General features: G+C 29.3%; 1 protein-coding gene across 10 annotated transcripts in view; it reads left to right on the top strand.

The window, feature by feature from the left end:
- Window positions 1-14702, top strand: part of LOC141459325 (uncharacterized) — a 799141-nt gene that overhangs the window by 694285 nt on the left and 90154 nt on the right. The gene's annotated exons all lie outside the window — the stretch shown is intronic.

The raw sequence follows: 14702 nt of genomic DNA, 5'->3' as shown, positions 1-14702 counted from the left end.
ATGAAGGAATTTGTAAACTTCCAGAATTTAACCTTCCATATCTCGTTAACTATTATCACTAAAACAGTGTGATTTGTACCAGTTATAGAGATAACTTATCTTTACAATTGGGTGAAGAAATCATTGCATTCTGAAGAATAGGAAGAGAGTTATAGAGGTTTGAAATATGAAAGGATTTGTGAACCTCCAGAATTCAACCTTCAATATCTCATATTTACTATTATCACTAAAACAGTGTGATTTGTACCAGTTATAAAGCTAACTTATCTTTACAATTGGGTGAAGAAATCATTAAATTCTGAAGAATAGGAAGCGAGTTATAGAGGTTTAAAATATGAAGGAATTTGTAAACTTCCAGAATTTAACCTTCCATATCTCGTTAACTATTATCACTAAAACAGTGTGATTTATACCACTTATAAAGCTAACTTATCTTTACAATTGGGTGAAGAAATCATTAAATTCTGAAGAATAGGAAGCGAGTTATAGAGGTTTGAAATATGAAGGAATTTGTAAACTTCCAGAATTTAACCTTCCATATCTCGTTAACTATTATCACTAAAACAGTGTGATTTGTACCAGTTATAAAGCTAACTTATCTTTACAATTGGGTGAAGAAATCATTGCATTCTGAAGAATAGGAAAAGAGTTATAAAGGTTTGAAATATGAAGGAATTTGTAAACCTCCAGAATTTAACCTTCCATATCTCATTAACTATTATCACTAAAACATTGCGATTTGTACCAGTTATAAAGCTAACTTATCTTTACAATTGGGTGAAGAAATCATTAAATTCTGAAGAATAGGAAGCGAGTTATAGAGGTTTGAAATATGAAGGAATTTGTAAACTTCCAGAATTTAACCTTCCATATCTCGTTAACTATTATCACTAAAACAGTGTGATTTGTACCAGTTATAAAGCTAACTTATCTTTACAATTGGGTGAAGAAATCATTGCATTCTGAAGAATAGGAAAAGAGTTATAAAGGTTTGAAATATGAAGGAATTTGTAAACTTCCAGAATTTAACCTTCCATATCTCGTTAACTATTATCACTAAAACAGTGTGATTAGTACCAGTTATAAAGCTAACTTATCTTTACAATTGGGTGAAGAAATCATTGCTTTCTGAAGAATAAGAAAAGAGTTATAAAGGTTTGAAATAAGAAGGAATTTGTAAACCTCCAGAATTTAACCTTCCATATCTCGTTAACTATTATCACTAAAACATTGCGATTTGTACCAGTTATAAAGCTAACTTATCTTTACAATTGGGTGAAGAAATCATTGCATTCTGAAGAATAGGAAAAGAGTTATAAAGGTTTGAAATATGAAGGAATTTGTAAACTTCCAGAATTTAACCTTCCATATCTCATTAACTATTATCACTAAAACATTGCGATTTGTACCAGTTATAAAGCTAACTTATCTTTACAATTGGGTGAAGAAATCATTGCATTCTGAAGAATAGGAAAAGAGTTATAAAGCTAACTTATCTTTACAATTGGGTGAAGAAATCATTGCTTTCTGAAGAATAAGAAAAGAGTTATAAAGGTTTGAAATAAGAAGGAATTTGTAAACCTCCAGAATTTAACCTTCCATATCTCGTTAACTATTATCACTAAAACATTGCGATTTGTACCAGTTATAAAGCTAACTTATCTTTACAATTGGGTGAAGAAATCATTGCATTCTGAAGAATAGGAAAAGAGTTATAAAGGTTTGAAATATGAAGGAATTTGTAAACTTCCAGAATTTAACCTTCCATATCTCATTAACTATTATCACTAAAACATTGCGATTTGTACCAGTTATAAAGCTAACTTATCTTTACAATTGGGTGAAGAAATCATTGCATTCTGAAGAATAGGAAAAGAGTTATAAAGGTTTGAAATATGAAGGAATTTGTAAACTTCCAGAATTTAACCTTCCATATCTCGTTAACTATTATCACTAAAACAGTGTGATTTGTACCAGTTATAAAGCTAACTTATCTTTACAATTGGGTGAAGAAATCATTGCATTCTGAAGAATAGGAAAAGAGTTATAAAGGTTTGAAATATGAAGGAATTTGTAAACTTCCAGAATTTAACCTTCCACATCTCGTTAACTATTATCACTAAAACAGTGTGATTTGTACCAGTTATAAAGCTAACTTATCTTTACAATTGGGTGAAGAAATCATTGCATTCTGAAGAATAGGAAAAGAGTTATAAAGCTAACTTATCTTTACAATTGGGTGAAGAAATCATTGCATTCTGAAGAATAGGAAAAGAGTTATAAAGGTTTGAAATATGAAGGAATTTGTAAACTTCCAGAATTTAACCTTCCATATCTCATTAACTATTATCACTAAAACATTGCGATTTGTACCAGTTATAAAGCTAACTTATCTTTACAATTGGGTGAAGAAATCATTGCATTCTGAAGAATAGGAAAAGAGTTATAAAGGTTTGAAATATGAAGGAATTTGTAAACTTCCAGAATTTAACCTTCCATATCTCATTAACTATTATCACTAAAACATTGCGATTTGTACCAGTTATAAAGCTAACTTATCTTTACAATTGGGTGAAGAAATCATTGCATTCTGAAGAATAGGAAAAGAGTTATAAAGGTTTGAAATATGAAGGAATTTGTAAACTTCCAGAATTTAACCTTCCATATCTCATTAACTATTATCACTAAAACATTGCGATTTGTACCAGTTATAAAGCTAACTTATCTTTACAATTGGGTGAAGAAATCATTGCATTCTGAAGAATAGGAAAAGAGTTATAAAGGTTTGAAATATGAAGGAATTTGTAAACTTCCAGAATTTAACCTTCCATATCTCATTAACTATTATCACTAAAACAGTGTGATTTGTACCAGTTATAAAGCTAACTTATCTGTACAATTGGGTGAAGAAATCATTGCATTCTGAAGAATAGGAAAAGAGTTATAAAGGTTTGAAATATGAAGGAATTTGTAAACTTCCAGAATTTAACCTTCCATATCTCGTTAACTATTATCACTAAAACAGTGTGATTAGTACCAGTTATAAAGCTAACTTATCTTTACAATTGGGTGAAGAAATCATTGCATTCTGAAGAATAAGAAAAGAGTTATAAAGGTTTGAAATAAGAAGGAATTTGTAAACCTCCAGAATTTAACCTTCCATATCTCGTTAACTATTATCACTAAAACATTGCGATTTGTACCAGTTATAAAGCTAACTTATCTTTACAATTGGGTGAAGAAATCATTGCATTCTGAAGAATAGGAAAAGAGTTATAAAGGTTTGAAATATGAAGGAATTTGTAAACTTCCAGAATTTAACCTTCCATATCTCATTAACTATTATCACTAAAACATTGCGATTTGTACCAGTTATAAAGCTAACTTATCTTTACAATTGGGTGAAGAAATCATTGCATTCTGAAGAATAGGAAAAGAGTTATAAAGGTTTGAAATATGAAGGAATTTGTAAACTTCCAGAATTTAACCTTCCATATCTCATTAACTATTATCACTAAAACATTGCGATTTGTACCAGTTATAAAGCTAACTTATCTTTACAATTGGGTGAAGAAATCATTGCATTCTGAAGAATAGGAAAAGAGTTATAAAGGTTTGAAATATGAAGGAATTTGTAAACCTCCAGAATTTAACCTTCCATATCTCATTAACTATTATCACTAAAACATTGCGATTTGTACCAGTTATAAAGCTAACTTATCTTTACAATTGGGTGAAGAAATCATTAAATTCTGAAGAATAGGAAGCGAGTTATAGAGGTTTGAAATATGAAGGAATTTGTAAACTTCCAGAATTTAACCTTCCATATCTCGTTAACTATTATCACTAAAACAGTGTGATTTGTACCAGTTATAAAGCTAACTTATCTTTACAATTGGGTGAAGAAATCATTGCATTCTGAAGAATAGGAAAAGAGTTATAAAGGTTTGAAATATGAAGGAATTTGTAAACTTCCAGAATTTAACCTTCCATATCTCGTTAACTATTATCACTAAAACAGTGTGATTAGTACCAGTTATAAAGCTAACTTATCTTTACAATTGGGTGAAGAAATCATTGCATTCTGAAGAATAAGAAAAGAGTTATAAAGGTTTGAAATAAGAAGGAATTTGTAAACCTCCAGAATTTAACCTTCCATATCTCGTTAACTATTATCACTAAAACATTGCGATTTGTACCAGTTATAAAGCTAACTTATCTTTACAATTGGGTGAAGAAATCATTGCATTCTGAAGAATAGGAAAAGAGTTATAAAGGTTTGAAATATGAAGGAATTTGTAAACTTCCAGAATTTAACCTTCCATATCTCATTAACTATTATCACTAAAACATTGCGATTTGTACCAGTTATAAAGCTAACTTATCTTTACAATTGGGTGAAGAAATCATTGCATTCTGAAGAATAGGAAAAGAGTTATAAAGGTTTGAAATATGAAGGAATTTGTAAACTTCCAGAATTTAACCTTCCATATCTCATTAACTATTATCACTAAAACATTGCGATTTGTACCAGTTATAAAGCTAACTTATCTTTACAATTGGGTGAAGAAATCATTGCATTCTGAAGAATAGGAAAAGAGTTATAAAGGTTTGAAATATGAAGGAATTTGTAAACTTCCAGAATTTAACCTTCCATATCTCATTAACTATTATCACTAAAACATTGCGATTTGTACCAGTTATAAAGCTAACTTATCTTTACAATTGGGTGAAGAAATCATTGCATTCTGAAGAATAGGAAAAGAGTTATAAAGGTTTGAAATATGAAGGAATTTGTAAACTTCCAGAATTTAACCTTCCATATCTCGTTAACTATTATCACTAAAACAGTGTGATTTGTACCAGTTATAAAGCTAACTTATCTTTACAATTGGGTGAAGAAATCATTGCATTCTGAAGAATAGGAAAAGAGTTATAAAGGTTTGAAATATGAAGGAATTTGTAAACTTCCAGAATTTAACCTTCCACATCTCGTTAACTATTATCACTAAAACAGTGTGATTTGTACCAGTTATAAAGCTAACTTATCTTTACAATTGGGTGAAGAAATCATTGCATTCTGAAGAATAGGAAAAGAGTTATAAAGCTAACTTATCTTTACAATTGGGTGAAGAAATCATTGCATTCTGAAGAATAGGAAAAGAGTTATAAAGGTTTGAAATATGAAGGAATTTGTAAACTTCCAGAATTTAACCTTCCATATCTCATTAACTATTATCACTAAAACATTGCGATTTGTACCAGTTATAAAGCTAACTTATCTTTACAATTGGGTGAAGAAATCATTGCATTCTGAAGAATAGGAAAAGAGTTATAAAGGTTTGAAATATGAAGGAATTTGTAAACTTCCAGAATTTAACCTTCCATATCTCATTAACTATTATCACTAAAACATTGCGATTTGTACCAGTTATAAAGCTAACTTATCTTTACAATTGGGTGAAGAAATCATTGCATTCTGAAGAATAGGAAAAGAGTTATAAAGGTTTGAAATATGAAGGAATTTGTAAACTTCCAGAATTTAACCTTCCATATCTCATTAACTATTATCACTAAAACATTGCGATTTGTACCAGTTATAAAGCTAACTTATCTTTACAATTGGGTGAAGAAATCATTGCATTCTGAAGAATAGGAAAAGAGTTATAAAGGTTTGAAATATGAAGGAATTTGTAAACTTCCAGAATTTAACCTTCCATATCTCATTAACTATTATCACTAAAACAGTGTGATTTGTACCAGTTATAAAGCTAACTTATCTGTACAATTGGGTGAAGAAATCATTGCATTCTGAAGAATAGGAAAAGAGTTATAAAGGTTTGAAATATGAAGGAATTTGTAAACTTCCAGAATTTAACCTTCCATATCTCGTTAACTATTATCACTAAAACAGTGTGATTAGTACCAGTTATAAAGCTAACTTATCTTTACAATTGGGTGAAGAAATCATTGCATTCTGAAGAATAAGAAAAGAGTTATAAAGGTTTGAAATAAGAAGGAATTTGTAAACCTCCAGAATTTAACCTTCCATATCTCGTTAACTATTATCACTAAAACATTGCGATTTGTACCAGTTATAAAGCTAACTTATCTTTACAATTGGGTGAAGAAATCATTGCATTCTGAAGAATAGGAAAAGAGTTATAAAGGTTTGAAATATGAAGGAATTTGTAAACTTCCAGAATTTAACCTTCCATATCTCATTAACTATTATCACTAAAACATTGCGATTTGTACCAGTTATAAAGCTAACTTATCTTTACAATTGGGTGAAGAAATCATTGCATTCTGAAGAATAGGAAAAGAGTTATAAAGGTTTGAAATATGAAGGAATTTGTAAACTTCCAGAATTTAACCTTCCATATCTCATTAACTATTATCACTAAAACATTGCGATTTGTACCAGTTATAAAGCTAACTTATCTTTACAATTGGGTGAAAAAATCATTGCATTCTGAAGAATAGGAAAAGAGTTATAAAGGTTTGAAATATGAAGGAATTTGTAAACTTCCAGAATTTAACCTTCCATATCTCATAACTATTATCACTAAAACATTGCGATTTGTACCAGTTATAAAGCTAACTTATCTTTACAATTGGGTGAAGAAATCATTGCATTCTGAAGAATAGGAAAAGAGTTATAAAGGTTTGAAATATGAAGGAATTTGTAAACTTCCAGAATTTAACCTTCCATATCTCATTAACTATTATCACTAAAACATTGCGATTTGTACCAGTTATAAAGCTAACTTATCTTTACAATTGGGTGAAGAAATCATTGCATTCTGAAGAATAGGAAAAGAGTTATAAAGGTTTGAAATATGAAGGAATTTGTAAACTTCCAGAATTTAACCTTCCATACCTCATTAACTATTATCACTAAAACATTGCGATTTGTACCAGTTATAAAGCTAACTCATCTTTACAATTGGGTGAAGAAATCATTGCATTCTGAAGAATAGGAAAAGAGTTATAAAGGTTTGAAATATGAAGGAATTTGTAAACTTCCAGAATTTAACCTTCCATATCTCATTAACTATTATCACTAAAACATTGCGATTTGTACCAGTTATAATGCTAACTTATCTTTACAATTGGGTGAAGAAATCATTAAATTCTGAAGAATAGGAAGCGAGTTATAGAGGTTTGAAATATGAAGGAATTTGTAAACTTCCAGAATTTAACCTTTTATATCTCGTTAACTATTATCACTAAAACAGTGTGATTAGTACCAGTTATAAAGCTAACTTATCTTTACAATTGGGTGAAGAAATCATTAAATTCTGAAGAATAGGAAGCGAGTTATAGAGGTTTGAAATATGAAGGAATTTGTAAACTTCCAGAATTTAACCTTCCATATCTCGTTAACTATTATCACTAAAACATTGCGATTTGTACCAGTTATAAAGCTAACTTATCTTTACAATTGGGTGAAGAAATCATTAAATTCTGAAGAATAGGAAGCGAGTTATAGAGGTTTGAAATATGAAGGAATTTGTAAACTTCCAGAATTTAACCTTCCATATCTCGTTAACTATTATCACTAAAACATTGCGATTTGTACCAGTTATAAAGCTAACTTATCTTTACAATTGGGTGAAGAAATCATTGCATTCTGAAGAATAGGAAAAGAGTTATAAAGGTTTGAAATATGAAGGAATTTGTAAACTTCCAGAATTTAACCTTCCATATCTCATTAACTATTATCACTAAAACATTGCGATTTGTACCAGTTATAAAGCTAACTTATCTTTACAATTGGGTGAAGAAATCATTGCATTCTGAAGAATAGGAAAAGAGTTATAAAGGTTTGAAATATGAAGGAATTTGTAAAGTTCCAGAATTTAACCTTCCATATCTCATTAACTATTATCACTAAAACATTGCGATTTGTACCAGTTATAAAGCTAACTTATCTTTACAATTGGGTGAAGAAATCATTAAATTCTGAAGAATAGGAAGCGAGTTATAGAGGTTTGAAATATGAAGGAATTTGTAAACTTCCAGAATTTAACCTTCCATATCTCGTTAACTATTATCACTAAAACAGTGTGATTAGTACCAGTTATAAAGCTAACTTATCTTTACAATTGGGTGAAGAAATCATTGCATTCTGAAGAATAAGAAAAGAGTTATAAAGGTTTGAAATAAGAAGGAATTTGTAAACCTCCAGAATTTAACCTTCCATATCTCGTTAACTATTATCACTAAAACATTGCGATTTGTACCAGTTATAAAGCTAACTTATCTTTACAATTGGGTGAAGAAATCATTAAATTCTGAAGAATAGGAAGCGAGTTATAGAGGTTTGAAATATGAAGGAATTTGTAAACTTCCAGAATTTAACCTTCCATATCTCGTTAACTATTATCACTAAAACATTGCGATTTGTACCAGTTATAAAGCTAACTTATCTTTACAATTGGGTGAAGAAATCATTGCATTCTGAAGAATAGGAAAAGAGTTATAAAGGTTTGAAATATGAAGGAATTTATAAAATTCCAGAATTTAACCTTCCATATCTCATTAACTATTATCACTAAAACATTGCGATTTGTACCAGTTATAAAGCTAACTTATCTTTACAATTGGGTGAAGAAATCATTGCATTCTGAAGAATAGGAAAAGAGTTATAAAGGTTTGAAATATGAAGGAATTTGTAAACTTCCAGAATTTAACCTTCCATATCTCGTTAACTATTATCACTAAAACAGTGTGATTTGTACCAGTTATAAAGCTAACTTATCTTTACAATTGGGTGAAGAAATCATTGCATTCTGAAGAATAGGAAAAGAGTTATAAAGGTTTGAAATATGAAGGAATTTGTAAACTTCCAGAATTTAACCTTCCACATCTCGTTAACTATTATCACTAAAACAGTGTGATTTGTACCAGTTATAAAGCTAACTTATCTTTACAATTGGGTGAAGAAATCATTGCATTCTGAAGAATAGGAAAAGAGTTATAAAGCTAACTTATCTTTACAATTGGGTGAAGAAATCATTGCATTCTGAAGAATAGGAAAAGAGTTATAAAGGTTTGAAATATGAAGGAATTTGTAAACTTCCAGAATTTAACCTTCCATATCTCTATAACTATTATCACTAAAACATTGCGATTTGTACCAGTTATAAAGCTAACTTATCTTTACAATTGGGTGAAGAAATCATTGCATTCTGAAGAATAGGAAAAGAGTTATAAAGGTTTGAAATATGAAGGAATTTGTAAACTTCCAGAATTTAACCTTCCATATCTCATTAACTATTATCACTAAAACAGTGTGATTTGTACCAGTTATAAAGCTAACTTATCTGTACAATTGGGTGAAGAAATCATTGCATTCTGAAGAATAGGAAAAGAGTTATAAAGGTTTGAAATATGAAGGAATTTGTAAACTTCCAGAATTTAACCTTCCATATCTCGTTAACTATTATCACTAAAACAGTGTGATTAGTACCAGTTATAAAGCTAACTTATCTTTACAATTGGGTGAAGAAATCATTGCATTCTGAAGAATAAGAAAAGAGTTATAAAGGTTTGAAATAAGAAGGAATTTGTAAACCTCCAGAATTTAACCTTCCATATCTCGTTAACTATTATCACTAAAACATTGCGATTTGTACCAGTTATAAAGCTAACTTATCTTTACAATTGGGTGAAGAAATCATTGCATTCTGAAGAATAGGAAAAGAGTTATAAAGGTTTGAAATATGAAGGAATTTGTAAACTTCCAGAATTTAACCTTCCATATCTCATTAACTATTATCACTAAAACATTGCGATTTGTACCAGTTATAAAGCTAACTTATCTTTACAATTGGGTGAAGAAATCATTGCATTCTGAAGAATAGGAAAAGAGTTATAAAGGTTTGAAATATGAAGGAATTTGTAAACTTCCAGAATTTAACCTTCCATATCTCATTAACTATTATCACTAAAACATTGCGATTTGTACCAGTTATAAAGCTAACTTATCTTTACAATTGGGTGAAGAAATCATTGCATTCTGAAGAATAGGAAAAGAGTTATAAAGGTTTGAAATATGAAGGAATTTGTAAACTTCCAGAATTTAACCTTCCATATCTCATTAACTATTATCACTAAAACAGTGTGATTTGTACCAGTTATAAAGCTAACTTATCTGTACAATTGGGTGAAGAAATCATTGCATTCTGAAGAATAGGAAAAGAGTTATAAAGGTTTGAAATATGAAGGAATTTGTAAACTTCCAGAATTTAACCTTCCATATCTCGTTAACTATTATCACTAAAACAGTGTGATTAGTACCAGTTATAAAGCTAACTTATCTTTACAATTGGGTGAAGAAATCATTGCATTCTGAAGAATAAGAAAAGAGTTATAAAGGTTTGAAATAAGAAGGAATTTGTAAACCTCCAGAATTTAACCTTCCATAACTCGTTAACTATTATCACTAAAACATTGCGATTTGTACCAGTTATAAAGCTAACTTATCTTTACAATTGGGTGAAGAAATCATTGCATTCTGAAGAATAGGAAAAGAGTTATAAAGGTTTGAAATATGAAGGAATTTGTAAACTTCCAGAATTTAACCTTCCATATCTCATTAACTATTATCACTAAAACATTGCGATTTGTACCAGTTATAAAGCTAACTTATCTTTACAATTGGGTGAAGAAATCATTGCATTCTGAAGAATAGGAAAAGAGTTATAAAGGTTTGAAATATGAAGGAATTTGTAAACTTCCAGAATTTAACCTTCCATATCTCATTAACTATTATCACTAAAACATTGCGATTTGTACCAGTTATAAAGCTAACTTATCTTTACAATTGGGTGAAGAAATCATTGCATTCTGAAGAATAGGAAAAGAGTTATAAAGGTTTGAAATATGAAGGAATTTGTAAACTTCCAGAATTTAACCTTCCATATCTCATTAACTATTATCACTAAAACATTGCGATTTGTACCAGTTATAAAGCTAACTTATCTTTACAATTGGGTGAAGAAATCATTGCATTCTGAAGAATAGGAAAAGAGTTATAAAGGTTTGAAATATGAAGGAATTTGTAAACTTCCAGAATTTAACCTTCCATATCTCATTAACTATTATCACTAAAACATTGCGATTTGTACCAGTTATAAAGCTAACTTATCTTTACAATTGGGTGAAGAAATCATTGCATTCTGAAGAATAGGAAAAGAGTTATAAAGGTTTGAAATATGAAGGAATTTGTAAACTTCCAGAATTTAACCTTCCATATCTCATTAACTATTATCACTAAAACATTGCGATTTGTACCAGTTATAAAGCTAACTTATCTTTACAATTGGGTGAAGAAATCATTGCATTCTGAAGAATAGGAAAAGAGTTATAAAGGTTTGAAATATGAAGGAATTTGTAAACTTCCAGAATTTAACCTTCCATACCTCATTAACTATTATCACTAAAACATTGCGATTTGTACCAGTTATAAAGCTAACTCATCTTTACAATTGGGTGAAGAAATCATTGCATTCTGAAGAATAGGAAAAGAGTTATAAAGGTTTGAAATATGAAGGAATTTGTAAACTTCCAGAATTTAACCTTCCATATCTCATTAACTATTATCACTAAAACATTGCGATTTGTACCAGTTATAAAGCTAACTTATCTTTACAATTGGGTGAAGAAATCATTAAATTCTGAAGAATAGGAAGCGAGTTATAGAGGTTTGAAATATGAAGGAATTTGTAAACTTCCAGAATTTAACCTTTTATATCTCGTTAACTATTATCACTAAAACAGTGTGATTAGTACCAGTTATAAAGCTAACTTATCTTTACAATTGGGTGAAGAAATCATTAAATTCTGAAGAATAGGAAGCGAGTTATAGAGGTTTGAAATATGAAGGAATTTGTAAACTTCCAGAATTTAACCTTCCATATCTCGTTAACTATTATCACTAAAACATTGCGATTTGTACCAGTTATAAAGCTAACTTATCTTTACAATTGGGTGAAGAAATCATTAAATTCTGAAGAATAGGAAGCGAGTTATAGAGGTTTGAAATATGAAGGAATTTGTAAACTTCCAGAATTTAACCTTCCATATCTCGTTAACTATTATCACTAAAACATTGCGATTTGTACCAGTTATAAAGCTAACTTATCTTTACAATTGGGTGAAGAAATCATTGCATTCTGAAGAATAGGAAAAGAGTTATAAAGGTTTGAAATATGAAGGAATTTGTAAACTTCCAGAATTTAACCTTCCATATCTCATTAACTATTATCACTAAAACATTGCGATTTGTACCAGTTATAAAGCTAACTTATCTTTACAATTGGGTGAAGAAATCATTGCATTCTGAAGAATAGGAAAAGAGTTATAAAGGTTTGAAATATGAAGGAATTTGTAAAGTTCCAGAATTTAACCTTCCATATCTCATTAACTATTATCACTAAAACATTGCGATTTGTACCAGTTATAAAGCTAACTTATCTTTACAATTGGGTGAAGAAATCATTAAATTCTGAAGAATAGGAAGCGAGTTATAGAGGTTTGAAATATGAAGGAATTTGTAAACTTCCAGAATTTAACCTTCCATATCTCGTTAACTATTATCACTAAAACAGTGTGATTAGTACCAGTTATAAAGCTAACTTATCTTTACAATTGGGTGAAGAAATCATTGCATTCTGAAGAATAAGAAAAGAGTTATAAAGGTTTGAAATAAGAAGGAATTTGTAAACCTCCAGAATTTAACCTTCCATATCTCGTTAACTATTATCACTAAAACATTGCGATTTGTACCAGTTATAAAGCTAACTTATCTTTACAATTGGGTGAAGAAATCATTAAATTCTGAAGAATAGGAAGCGAGTTATAGAGGTTTGAAATATGAAGGAATTTGTAAACTTCCAGAATTTAACCTTCCATATCTCGTTAACTATTATCACTAAAACATTGCGATTTGTACCAGTTATAAAGCTAACTTATCTTTACAATTGGGTGAAGAAATCATTGCATTCTGAAGAATAGGAAAAGAGTTATAAAGGTTTGAAATATGAAGGAATTTGTAAACTTCCAGAATTTAACCTTCCATATCTCATTAACTATTATCACTAAAACATTGCGATTTGTACCAGTTATAAAGCTAACTTATCTTTACAATTGGGTGAAGAAATCCTTGCATTCTGAAGAATAGGAAAAGAGTTATAAAGGTTTGAAATATGAAGGAATTTGTAAACTTCCAGAATTTAACCTTCCATATCTCATTAACTATTATCACTAAAACATTGCGATTTGTACCAGTTATAAAGCTAACTTATCTTTACAATTGGGTGAAGAAATCATTGCATTCTGAAGAATAGGAAAAGAGTTATAAAGGTTTGAAATATGAAGGAATTTGTAAACTTCCAGAATTTAACCTTCCATATCTCATTAACTATTATCACTAAAACATTGCGATTTGTACCAGTTATAAAGCTAACTTATCTTTACAATTGGGTGAAGAAATCATTGCATTCTGAAGAATAGGAAAAGAGTTATAAAGGTTTGAAATATGAAGGAATTTGTAAACTTCCAGAATTTAACCTTCCATATCTCATTAACTATTATCACTAAAACATTGCGATTTGTACCAGTTATAAAGCTAACTTATCTTTACAATTGGGTGAAGAAATCATTGCATTCTGAAGAATAGGAAAAGAGTTATAAAGGTTTGAAATATGAAGGAATTTGTAAACTTCCAGAATTTAACCTTCCATATCTCATTAACTATTATCACTAAAACATTGCGATTTGTACCAGTTATAAAGCTAACTTATCTTTACAATTGGGTGAAGAAATCATTGCATTCTGAAGAATAGGAAAAGAGTTATAAAGGTTTGAAATATGAAGGAATTTGTAAACTTCCAGAATTTAACCTTCCATATCTCATTAACTATTATCACTAAAACATTGCGATTTGTACCAGTTATAAAGCTAACTTATCTTTACAATTGGGTGAAGAAATCATTAAATTCTGAAGAATAGGAAGCGAGTTATAGAGGTTTGAAATATAAATGAATTTGTAAACTTCCAGAATTTAACCTTCCATATCTCGTTAACTATTATCACTAAAACAGTGTGATTAGTACCAGTTATAAAGCTAACTTATCTTTACAATTGGGTGAAGAAATCATTGCATTCTGAAGAATAAGAAAAGAGTTATAAAGGTTTGAAATAAGAAGGAATTTGTAAACCTCCAGAATTTAACCTTCCATATCTCGTTAACTATTATCACTAAAACATTGCGATTTGTACCAGTTATAAAGCTAACTTATCTTTACAATTGGGTGAAGAAATCATTGCATTCTGAAGAATAGGAAAAGAGTTATAAAGGTTTGAAATATGAAGGAATTTGTAAACTTCCAGAATTTAACCTTCCATATCTCATTAACTATTATCACTAAACCATTGCGATTTGTACCAGTTATAAAGCTAACTTATCTTTACAATTGGGTGAAGAAATCATTAAATTCTGAAGAATAGGAAGCGAGTTATAGAGGTTTGAAATATGAATGAATTTGTAAACTTCCAGAATTTAACCTTCCATATCTCGTTAACTATTATCACTAAAACAGTGTGATTAGTACCAGTTATAAAGCTAACTTATCTTTACAATTGGGTGAAGAAATCATTGCATTCTGAAGAATAAGAAAAGAGTTATAAAG

Source organism: Rhodnius prolixus, unplaced genomic scaffold (genome assembly GCF_049639745.1).
Source record: "Rhodnius prolixus isolate KJV_2025 unplaced genomic scaffold, Rpr scaffold_11, whole genome shotgun sequence".
NCBI classification, from domain to species: Eukaryota; Metazoa; Arthropoda; class Insecta; order Hemiptera; family Reduviidae; genus Rhodnius; species Rhodnius prolixus.
This window is presented reverse-complemented; position numbering and strand designations above follow the sequence as displayed.